Consider the following 12,403-nt stretch of genomic DNA (forward strand, 5'->3'; position numbering starts at 1 on the left):
AATAGCCAGAAAATACCAACATCTACCAGACCTGCCCATCTGAGGTTGTTTCCCTTTAAAAACATTTCGGTAGGGCTTGGGAGGTCAAGTACAGACACCACCGAAGTCCATCTTGTTGAACCAATGAGTTTTTTTGGGAGTAGGTGAGGGATTACTTACAGGAGCAAAAAAGACTCAGAGACCGCTGCATCACCGAAGCCGACCACAGCACGTTACTTTACGCTCACAGAAGCTGAAAATCTAGAGCACATTGCACAGCCTGCAGACAGCTCAACAAGAGCTAAAGCAGCCTTTCGGGTGGTTCAGTTGATCTAACCCTCTTTCAGGCTGCTTTGCTGGTGCCTGCTTCTTTTCAGGTTGCTTGGCTGAAAAGCTCTCCGCTTCTCTCAGCTTCTCTGAGAGTGACTCTCAGCAGTCCTTACTGTTTATTCTTGGGAGGGAGGGGCCTAGTGAATCTGGTCGGTTTCCAGGACTTCCGGGAACAATTTGAGTTGTTTACTGTAGTGACAATCCTGGAATTTTTTTTTTTTTTTTAACACAGAAATAAGCCACTCATGGTGATTCATGCCTGTGATCCCAACACTCAGGGAGGCAGATGCAGGTAGATCTCTGGGAGGAAACCCTGTCTCAAAAAACTAAAAAAATAAAATAAAAACACCAAACCAAAAGATCATAAAAATGCTTTTGTTTTCATCCCAGATGTGGGGTTATGTGGCTGCCTTGGACTGTCCGCAGCAGCTACTACGATTTTCCTCGCGCTCTAGCAGAGGCATGGTTTTGCCAGCTGCTATGACTTTGGAATTCTGGGAACTTTCAGAGGGGTTGGTGGTTGTTGGAAACAAGAAGAAAGAAATTAGTTTCAAAGCTCTCCGTCTCTCTCTCTCTCTCTCTCTCTCTCTCTCTCTCTCTCCTTTCTTTCTTATCTAGTGATAGGGGTGAAAGGGAGGGATAAGGGGTGGGAAAAAGAAGAACCCACAAAGTTGCAAAGACCAGCTGTAGTTTACTCTCTGTTTTAAGGGTGTTCTCTGAGAGCTGGGATGTTTCAATCCGGAAGAAACTGTTACACATCAGCTCTCCTCCTTGGAGCTTTAAAACTTTAAGGCCAAACAAGATTAGTATGCTTCAAAGAATACATACGCAGAGCTGATTGATCATTTTGTCACCCGCAATGAATCTATGATACCCATCAGGTTATCATTATCTTCACAGTGTCTTTGTGGTCCCTGACCCCTTAAGACATTACCTGCCCCCACCCTTCCTTTGACCGATCCAGAGGAACTACCAATTATTGCTAAACTGTCTTGCACAGAGCAGCCCTTGGGTCAGAGGATGACATCCTGGAGGACCGTTTGCAATGATTATGTAATTAATACAATTGTGATGATAACTGCATGTAATGGTTTTTATTGATAGAGACCTTTTCTTCCCAGACTATTCCTCAGAGGAAAACGGTAGCTACCTGCATGCCTTTCACAGGCATCCCTCTAGCTCAGCAGCTTTTATTCTGCATATGTGAGGACTTTCTTAGAAGTCCATGAGCCCTACACGTTCTTGAACTGGTATTTGTGGCTCTGCTTCCTTTCATAATACCAGTTTACACAAATACTTGATCCAGAGCCACAGAGCTACGGCCACTGACTCCTCCCAAAGTCAACACTTAGATTTATCGACTGAGAAAGACACAACTGACCGAAACTTCACCCAGTTCAATATTTGCCCAGAGACAATAAATCTCAACACAGACCCAAACTCAAAGTCGATGGCTATGTATTGTTACATACTTTCTTCTGGCAAGATGAATCAATTGGGTATGGATTTTGAAATAATTTCATTTTGATCGGAGCGTGGGACTAGCTTGACAGTGCTGGAAGGAAATGAAGGGTGGAAGGCGTGATGGGAACGTTGCTCCTTGTAATCCATAGTTAATGTGGTGCTGTGTGGAGCACTTAAAGCCAACAGACACCCTGTCATCTGCTGAGCATCCAGAGGGCTGCTTTATGTAAGATGATGTCATCATAATGGCAGAGCGTTGTTAAGCCCTCTGTGAATCCCCACAGGGTATTTGTCCTGCATGAGAATCAATTACAGGGAAGATAAATGGTGCCTTCCAAGTGTCTTTTGGCATATATTTCACTTCTAATATATGTTGCTCTGATGAGCAGCAAACGATTCAGATAAACCTCAAGGTCATGTTTGGACTAGAGAGATGTTTTCCATCAACCAGGAAGTGACCATCCTGATAACAGAAAGAGCAGTTTGTAAAATTGGCAAGTGCCACCCCGTCAGGGCAGCCGGAGCAACCTTCCAGGCCACCAGGATGGGACAGAATGTTGTTGGTTCCACAGTGTTCCCTGGCCAATGTGGTCTCGCTCAGGCATGGAGTAACTATTCCTATAAATTGTACTTACACCGCCAAGATGGCCCCTGACGAATACATTTCCTCAGCTCTAGTTTCTTTGTTTGTTGTATGGTGGGGGTTGTTTTAATTGTTTTAGATTGGTTTGTTTTATGTGTATGAGTGTTTTGTCCGAGTGTATGTGTGTGTGTGACACCTGAGGAGGTCAGAAAAGGGCAGATCCTCTGAAACTGGAGTTATATATGGTTGGGAGTGCTGGGGACCAAATCCAGGGCCTCCCGCCCCCGCAAGAGTCACAAGTGCTCTTAACCACTGAGCCATCCTTCTATTCCCTGGCCCTGACCTGCTGGGGGGTGGACTTTCAGAGTACAAACCACTCTTTTTGTTTTGTTTTAATTATTCCTTCTATTTTTTCTAAGATTATAATATCATTACATCATTTCCCCTTTCCTCTTCTCCTTGCACACCCTCCTATATACTTCTCCTTGTTCTCTTTCAAGCCCATTGCCTTCTTCATTAATTGTCGTTACAAGTGTGTGCGTCTATGTGTCTGTGTGCACGCTTGTAAACACATAAGTATAACCTGCTCAGTTTGTAGACATCTTGTATATATTTTTCAGGGCTGACCAGTTGGTATTGGATATCAACCGGTGCTCTTTTACCTTGGGAAGACTATTTCTTCCCATCTCGGCATTCTTCAGTTGCCTGTAGTTCTTGGTGTAGAGTTGAGGTCTCCTGGGCTTCCCCATCAACCACATTAGTATGTCTACCGTTGTTGCCCTTGTTCAGGCAGTCATGATGGTGGCTTCTGCAATGATCCCCGAGCCGTGGGTGTGGGGGTTGTGTTGTGGATGTATGTACCGGGACTCAGCTCCACAACTCTGCATTTTGGTTGGTTGTGGTTTTCTGCAAATCACTCTTCTAAAAGAAATGAATTTTTATTTATTCCATGCATACGAATGTGTGGCCTCCATGTATGTGAGAGTGCCGAATGTGCACACCGCCTCCTGAGCCCAGACAAGGGCATCAGATCTGAGCTTCCTAACCTGCCTCGTCAGTGCTGGGAACTGAACCGGGGCCAACCCAAGAGCAGCTACTGTTCCTAACTGCTGAGCCACCTCTCCATCCCCCTCAGCTCAAGTTTTGATCCATCACAAATCTAATCACCAGAAAGAGATCTTCTCTGTCCTTTCAAAGCCTGTTGTAAACAGAGAGCTTACACTATCGTCATCTGAGTTTCAGCCTTTCCACCCTCCGACAGTAAACACTAAGAGAGACAATTTCCATAGCTAATTATCCACAGGTTACTCTACTTATTCTATCACCAAGTATTTGAGGGAGTAAGTGAGAGGTCGTGGAATATAACAGGCCTATGCCTGTGTTGCTACTCTATTGCGTGTAGATGAATGGCTTTTGAGATTAGTGTTTTCTCCATTTGTCAAAGTACAAATAGCAGAGACAAAAAGGAAGGCCCACATTTGGGGTCTGAGGTCTTGGCCTGTTTCCTTTCTCTGTGGTATATGGGGCAGGAGTATGAGAAGCAACACAGATGGGAACAAGCCATAAAGCCTATGAGCTCCCGCCGAATACAGCATGCTTTCTGGCTTAGGAACTGTTTCCCCCTGTTTCCATGGAGAGCATGAAGCTGGCCAGGAAGAAAACGGTGAAGTCAGCAAAAGGGCGGCATCTGGAGGGGGTGTTCTGCAGACACAATGGTGTTTATAGCTTGAGCCTCTATTCCCCCCCCAAGTCATGCTGTACGTCATGTCTGTGAACAACTGCTCCATCGCTGCTCCTGTCACGCTGCATTATCCCCAATTAGTATGTCCTCTTGTCTTGACTTACATATGACCAGTTACCACTGAAGCTGAGCCGGGTGTGGTGGTAAACCTCTGTAGCCCCAGCACTCGGGAGTCTGAAGGAGGGTAAAACTGTTGAATTTAGCAGTCCTAGTGTAGATGGGAAAAACAGTGAGATCTTGTCTCAGTTTTTTCAAAAGGCTAAGATTGGCTTGTATTGTCATATGCTTGATAGCCTTATTGCATATGTTAGAAGTATGTAATTTGGTAAGATGTGACATGTATGTAATGGCCTTACAACATATAGAACTTTTTACAGATAGATGGATCTATCCATAACACCTTCTCCGCAGTAAAGACAGTAAAAATATTCACCACCTTGGCACCAGGCAGTTCTTGCTTCTTTTTCTTTTTTTCCTCTTCTGCGCCCGCTTAACTCTCTTGTCCCCCTAGCCTCTGCACTTCACTAAGAAAGCACAGTCTACTTCCTGTTGCCATGGATAAGTTTCCATTTCCCAGAGCTTTATGCAAATAGGAAGCTACCGCACTCACTTCAACTGCCTCCTTTTGCCCATCGTCATTAATGTGATCTTTATGCTGTACGTATGTCTCCATAGTTCATTTAAAGTTAAGCTTTCTACAAAGCTAACCTGAAAGCGTGAGGACATGCTAACAGACTGGAAACGGCCGGATCTCAGGATGTATGTTAGACTGGCTTGTCTACATTTGTTCTGGAGTTGCCTGTCCTGTTATTAGCACAAAATCTGCCAATCAGGAAAGACTCAAAGTCAAGAAGGAGCAAAGCTACAGATGCAGGTGAAGCAGCTAAGAGAACAGCGAGATGGAGCCACAAATAGCTTCCAATTTTCCTTCAGCCGTAAGGGCGCTCCCCCACCGTGTTTCCCCAGCATCCGCTGTCACCAGTTCAGCCTGATGCTTTACTGAGAGCACCTTCACCTTGCTACACTTCCGAAGCTCCCTCCTCTACCATAAATAAAGCTCTTTCTTCTCCCCACCTACCTTCAGCTGAGCGAGGAAGAGCTACGTTCCCTCCCACTCAAAACACCCCACAGGAAACCCCACTGATTCTGTGTTTAGAAATTTAAACCCACTGTGACTTGAGACAAATCTTTCCTTTTCAGCTTCTATGTCAGGGTGCCAAAGGCTGGCCTCATCCACCTTCCCCTGCCACGTCTCAGAGACCTCAGCGCAACTAGGAAGCATGACCCATTGGTTGGTTGCGGGCAAGCTACTTCCAGCGTTGCCCAGGTAACAAAGGATCGCTGTCTTCACGTAAAGGTGGTATCCTCTGCATCTTACCCTAGATAATCAGAGGCCTGTGCAGGTGTGCATTGCCTCATCACAACCACTCAGCTCCCGGTGTAAGAACTGTGTCAGCTTGTGAGCTGCTACATTTCCATCTTCATTCCTTTCATTCCACAATAGCTTGTGCTCCTGCCCCGGTTGCCATTTTGAAAGCCCTTTCCCCCCTGACCTCCACATATGTGGCACCTAAATCCCAGAAGGCTGACTGCAGTGTGTGTTCCAGCTTCAAAACACTGTGTGCCAGACGTGGTGTTTGCAGCTTCCTTTACAAAAAGCCCCAGTTAGCCTCTGTGTGTGTTCCAGGCTGCTGGCACTGGCATAACTTACCTATTTAATGGGCACCCTTTAATGCATTAAATAGCACAGATTCCAAAGCTTCTGGTTGAAGGCAGGGCGAAACAATTCCCTTGCAGATAAAGGAGGCGCCACTTCAATTACTGGGAAAACTTGAGCATGAATTGCTACCCCAAAGCAATACTTCATCCAGACTGGTGTTTAGTGTCTGGCCACTCCTTCACCTGACGCTTCACAGGTAGAGGACTCTGCTTCCCTCCCACTCCACTGAGTGACCTGTGCCAAGAATTTGCTCATGCTTTTTAGCTGAGGAGGTAATTGCCTATGACTTAATTGGCCGAGGTACATTTCTGTAGAGCTACAACGACTCAGAGGATTCTTTCCAGAATCCTTCTGTGTCAGGTCCTGGCCTGTCTTATCTGCCTTGTCCTGTGTCCTTCATGCTTTCCTTCCAGACCATGGAAATCGCCCAGGCTGTTTTTCTGCTCGCCTACCAGTAACTTACGTAGTCTCCAAGTCTAGCCTGAGTGCTCGTTTATCCCCAAAGCGACTGCAAACGCTCCCAGCCGCCTCTTTCCCTTTCTCCTCTGGGAGAGTGTGGATCATGCCCCGGATTCTGCCTTACTGGGAGCCACAGCAGCCTAGGAAGCCATCACAGGGCCCACGGAGGATTTCTCCTGGACAAGGCTCTACTTTCACTCAGATTAATGGACCTAACCCTCAAAGAACCAAGTCCCAAACTCGGTTATTTAACTCACCAAAATCTCAGAGCTAATAAATCATAAAGGTGAGCCTAAGGTAGTCTGACTAAAGAACCGGGATCTAGACAGGTCCCTGGCAGGCCGACAGAGAGGGAAAGGAGCAACAGATAAATATTAAAGACCAAAAGCTTCCAGACTCTTCTGACCTGAGGCAAAGGCCTGGCAGGCTCATTCTCTTGCCAGTAGGGTCGCATTTCTAGCTGACTGGTCCAGGCCAATATCTTCAAGACTGGTCCTGAACATATTAACCTGAAACTATGAGACCACCAGTTCCCTTTTTTTGTTGAAGCTGACTAAGCCGACACGAGGCAGGGGTGGGGCATCCCAGGCAACCACAAACACTTAAAAGCCCCAGCCTTCCTCGGGGAAAACAGATTGAGGTTTCTGGATCCCCCATTTCCCACTCTGTGGGGAAACTTTTTCTCATGTGCCTCGCTTCTTCTCTCTAGCAGTCTGTTACCTGTTGGCTGCCTGCTGTGTCTGCGATTCTCCCGGCCTTTCAATTCTTCAGTTGTTGAACAAAATGAACCTGAGCAAGACTCCTAGACAGTAACGTGACCTTTGCACCTAACCAATGGTCTCTTGAAAAGAGAAGCTCCGCAGTGCTGTCAGAGTATGCATCCCGCTGACAGGGAAAGCACACTGTGAGTATGCTGTGCTTATAGGCGCATGCATTGGTACACGAGTGTGTGTGTGTGTGTATGAGCGAAAGAGAGAAAGAGAACGAGAGAACATGCCTAATCTAAAATTCCAATTCCCAAGTGCCCCTAGAGTTAAAATCTTTCAAAATTTTTATTTACTTTGTATGTACATGTGCAGGCATGTGGGTCACGGTATGTGTGTAGAGGTCAGAGGACAACTTTGAGGAGTAGGGTCTTTAGTCCCACTGTACGGGTCCTCTGGAAGGAACTCAGGCTGTCAGGCTTGGCAGCCAGTGCCTCGGCCTGTTGGGTCACCTCACTGACTCTCGGGGCTCTTTCTTACTTTTTTTGCATTTATCATTTATGGACATATTAATTTGTTTGTTCCATTGTGCATGCAGTGTATTACAGTACTCCTATGAGGGTCAGGGGACAACTTGCAAGAGTCACCTCTCTCCTTCCACCATGCAGGCCCCAGGGAATCAACTCAGGTCTGCAGGCTTGAGAACAAGTGCCCCTCCCTTACCACTGAGCCATTTCACCAGCCCCTGAAAACTCTGAGGACCAGCGTGACACAAGTGGAAAATGCCATACCATGAAATTTTGGTTTCTGCACAAAATTCCTCCAATGCTATATAAATTTTTCCTTTAAGCTATATGGATAAGATTTGTTCAAAACAAATGAATTTATGTTTGACTTGAGTTCTATCCCTAAGATAGCTAAGATAGTATTTACGTAAATACTCCAAAATCTTTTTTTTAAAAAAACCAATAAAAAGAATTGAATTTCAGACCTAAGTATTTTGGATAAAAGGTATACAGCCTGAACATATAAAAAATAAATATGTACATATATGTATAACATGTGGACACACACATGTGTATATATCACGTGCAATGAGTAGAACACTTGCATTACCTTCCTGTAAGTGCTAAGGCAAATGCCATGTTTGGTTCCAGAGACTTGAAATCACTATTACCGAACACAAATCAAGCTGGGATCAGCGCATGCTCCCCGCACCTCCTCCCCCAGCAGAGTCTGTATTTCCCAGTCCTGATTTGTGACCTCTCTTTTCCTCTTTGCCTCTCACACAAGGACGCTTGTAATCCAGCAAAACGTCCCTAAAGGGTCCTTCCCCTAGAGCAAGGCTGGAAAGGACGCTTTTCCAAATAGGACGACACTCCAATAAGGGAGTGGAAGGGCCTTTAGGGGCCACAGGGCTGCCAATCACAACACTGTAGGTAGCTGAGATCTTAGTCCTAAGTCACCGTTGTCAGGAACAGCCCGCCTTCCCGATTATATATTCTAACAACAACAACAAAATCTGGCACTGTAGGAGCCCTTTCCTCAGTCCCTAGAGGGCAAAGAAACACTAAAAGAGCAGGAAGGGCCGGGAAGCCTCTTTATGAACGGCTGGGCGCAGGCAGAAGGATTGTCTATGCTTCAAAATTTAAAAAAAGGAAACAGCACAGGGCTCCTCTGCAAACATACCGTAGGTCACCATTTTATGACCGAATCCACAAAAAAAACGCTCTCCACAAACCAGGATTCTGCGCAGCACAGGCTGTTCCAGAAACTCTCCTGCTGCCAGGAGGAGGAGAGGCGGCCGGCCCTCTCACCCCGGTGTCTGTGGAAATTCTTTCCCACGTACCTCAAGACTGCCTGGGCTAAGAAGCGGATAGTGTATCTTCCTCTGGGGACCAGCCAGCTACCCCTCCGGTGGGAACCCGGGGACTCTCAGTGCAGAGAGCACGAAACACTTCAAGGTTCTGGGGTAGAACCCCCCCCCCCCCGACAGCTGTCGTCAGCGCGGGTTACATAAGCGTATTAACGAGGGCCAACGTGGAGTCTGAGCCCACCAGACCCTCTGACAACTCCAATGAGTGGGTATTCGCTAATAAATCCTCCGTTTGGGAAACAGCCTCCTAGAAGATGTTCAGACAGAGAATCCCTGCAGGCCTTCGGTCAATATGATTTTATGGTTTGTTTAAAAATGGTTAAAGAGCTATTAGGCTTCTCTCTCTGGCCTGCGTCCCTGCCTTCACGTAAGTCATGCGTGCATCCTCTCCCTCCCTCAAAAACCCTCAGACACATAAACACACACTCTTGCAGTTTGATTGCTCCATTACGGGGCAGAAACATCATGGTTTTTCCACCTCTGTTGAGCATTAAGGATTTCAATCCCGACCACGAACATGAGCCCAGTGGCCTCCAGTGACAACCTCCTCCGCTCATATGAGCCACATGAGCGCAGCTCAGCACCGACTTGCGGCCAGGGGTGGAGGAGGGGAACCCCTTCTCCCAACCATCCTCCGTTGCAAACAGTTCGATAAAATTGATAGAATCAGAAAGCTTCCTTTTCCTACGGACGGTTCAGCCTGCTGTTTTATTTCTGCTGGATTGGCGATCACTTTGCCATGCAGGTTGTTAACCACATTTATTGGAAGACAGGAAGTAGACATCAAGGCAGTCTGGAGAAGGCGCCCTGAGCCTGCCGTCAGCTAGCTCTCTCAGGACCGGCTGGGTCAGGCAGGAAGCACATCACAGCGCTCGCTGGCGGGATGGCCATTTTGGTCAGGAGCCAGGCCCGGTTCTCTTCCAATGTCACTCTTGAGAGAGGCTTAGCAGCCGCGAAGCCTCTCCTGGGACACTGTCATCCAAGCGTTTCACAGAACATGGATTCGCCTGGCAGCCTGAAACAGCACAGCGCCTCTCTCCCAAATCCTTTATCTATGCATCTCAAGAAGGTTTGGGTGAGGATAGAGCTATATTTCATACCAGGAGGCCTGTTGGCAGGTCTCTCCTTGGAAAAGCAGCATGTCAAGGCCCCAGTGCTAATGTAGTAATGCAATTCAGTCTTTGCATGAACAAGAGAGAAAGCAGAAACCAACCAGGAGGTGGGAATTCCCAAGTTCAAGAGTGCTGAATTCTTGTTCTTCGGTTCACTGAAAAAAATCTCTATTAGCTAACTACATTAAACTCACAAAGGTGATGTTTTTGGCAGCTAAAAAATGTAATAGGAGGCTAGATACGGTGGTGTATGCCTGTAACCCCAGCACTTGGGAGACTGAGGTGGAAGTGTTATGAGTTCAAAGCCAGCCTGGGTTGTGTACCAAGACTCTATCTCAAAAAAAAAAAAATTCTTTTTAAATTGGAATTCCAGACTTTATGTGTCAACATTTCCTTCAGTAAGTGAAACTAGAGAATTTTCACCCATTTCTTGAAGAATAAGAAATCATTTAGTTCTTGGTCACATGTTTCACCATGGCAAAAAAAAAAAAAACTTATATTGTATCAGGAGAAGAAAATGTTGGGCCTGGGTTATCCTGCTCACAAGACCAACGGAAAGAAAGAGAGAAAGAGAGAGAGAGAGAGAGAGAGAGAGAGAAGGAAAGGAAGAAAGGAAGGAAGAAAGGAAGGAAGGAAGGAAGGAAGGAAGGAAGGAAGAACCCTGAGCCTCTGGGAAGCCATTTTTAGATAATTCTTGTCCTAAATGCCCATTTACAGACACAACACATTGCTTTACAGTGGACAGAAGAAGCTAGAACTCCGTAGACCATGTGCAGTAGTTCTCAACCTGTGGCCCTTTGGATCGCCTAAGACCATCTTCATATCCAATATTTACATTATAATTCATAACAGTAGCAAAATTCCAGTTGTGAAGTAGCAACATAAATAATTCTGTGGTTGGGGGTCACCATGACATGAGAAACTGTGTTAAGGAGTCGTATCTTTAGGAAGGTATAAGGTGTCCCCATAGGCTCCTCCCAGGAAAGGCCCTATGTCAAATCCTTAGCTGATTAGCACGCATGGTCCATCCAATCAAAACAGGCTTGAAGCCAGAAGTGGACCAAGAACAACAGAATGCAAATCAGGATCAAGACTCCTCCCCTCTGTGTAGAGGCTTGACCCTGGGCACTCAGCACAGCCCAGCGAGGCAAGGGGATTTCTGTGAGTGGAAGCCATGTAGCCCTTCCTCCTGGCACACTCAGCTCCAGAGCAAGACACAGCGTGGCCATCAAGCCTCACATGTCTCCTCAGTGGGGCCTCTCCGTGGAGCACACAAGCACTCAACCATATGTCATGTCTATAGCAAGGAAGACCAACAAACCTCCACAACTTCACACAGGGAGTAGATGTGAAAACCGAAATTTCCACTGAGAGACTAAAGCGAAACAAGCTTTTGTACCTATTGGCACTCCTCTTTACAGCCTAAATCCACTGCTGGAGGAAAAGTGAAATATTACCAAGAGAGGAACGCAGCAGGAAGCTGAGATTCTGGCTAAAGGGTCTTTGTGTTCATAACCCCCAAGGCCAGCTGCCTCCCAACGAAAAACGCAGTTTGTGGAAAATATTTCCCATGTAGTAACCCATTTAGCAAATGGATTTGGAATGCCAAACTTAATTTTTGTCCCAATTACTAAATCAAACTTAACTAAGTCAGAAAAGCTTCAATTTTATCTTGTTGATTCAAACATATGTTAATGTGATCAATTATATTATTAATATATTTTATTAAACATTATGTTATATATATTTTTGTGTGTCTTACTATATGTTATTCATATATAATTAATAAACACCGTTAATATAATGATAATTTTCTTTTTCTGGATTCTAGTTCTGGGATGGGTAGACAAGCAGACAGATGGATAGATGGACACACTGATGGATCAGCTCTTTGTTGTGACCATGTGACTTAAACTAAAGAAGCTGTCACTTCCTTCGACGTTTCTTAATGAAATTCTCTTCAGTGGTCTCATGGAATCCTACCCCAAGCAGCAGCACATAATTAACCTCTCTCTTTCAAGGGTGTCCTAATGGTGTTCTCTCCCCAAGGAAACCTGCCATAGTGAAATCCATGTTGGTGAGAGGAACTGGGTTCTTGTGTGTGTGTGTGTGTGTGTGTGCATGTATGTAAAGGTAAATAAGAAAGGGAAGTCACAGGAAGCCTGGCAGACCTTAGACTATTCATGGCTAGGGAGTTGATCACAAGGTAATTAGGGAAGCTGAGAGTTGGGTTCTGTGGATCTTCTCCCACCCTGAGACATCCCCATTCCCTTCTAAAGGCATGTGCAACCTAAGAAGAAGACAGATTTGCATGGTCCGAGCACCTAATATGAGTTCAAAACATTCAAAACATGGCGACTTCGGTAGTATATCCGGTCCCTGAAAAAGCATTGCCGTTAGTACCTCTGTATCTCACACACACACACACACACACA

This window comes from Meriones unguiculatus, chromosome 15 (assembly GCF_030254825.1).
Source record: "Meriones unguiculatus strain TT.TT164.6M chromosome 15, Bangor_MerUng_6.1, whole genome shotgun sequence".
Taxonomy (NCBI): Eukaryota; Metazoa; Chordata; class Mammalia; order Rodentia; family Muridae; genus Meriones; species Meriones unguiculatus.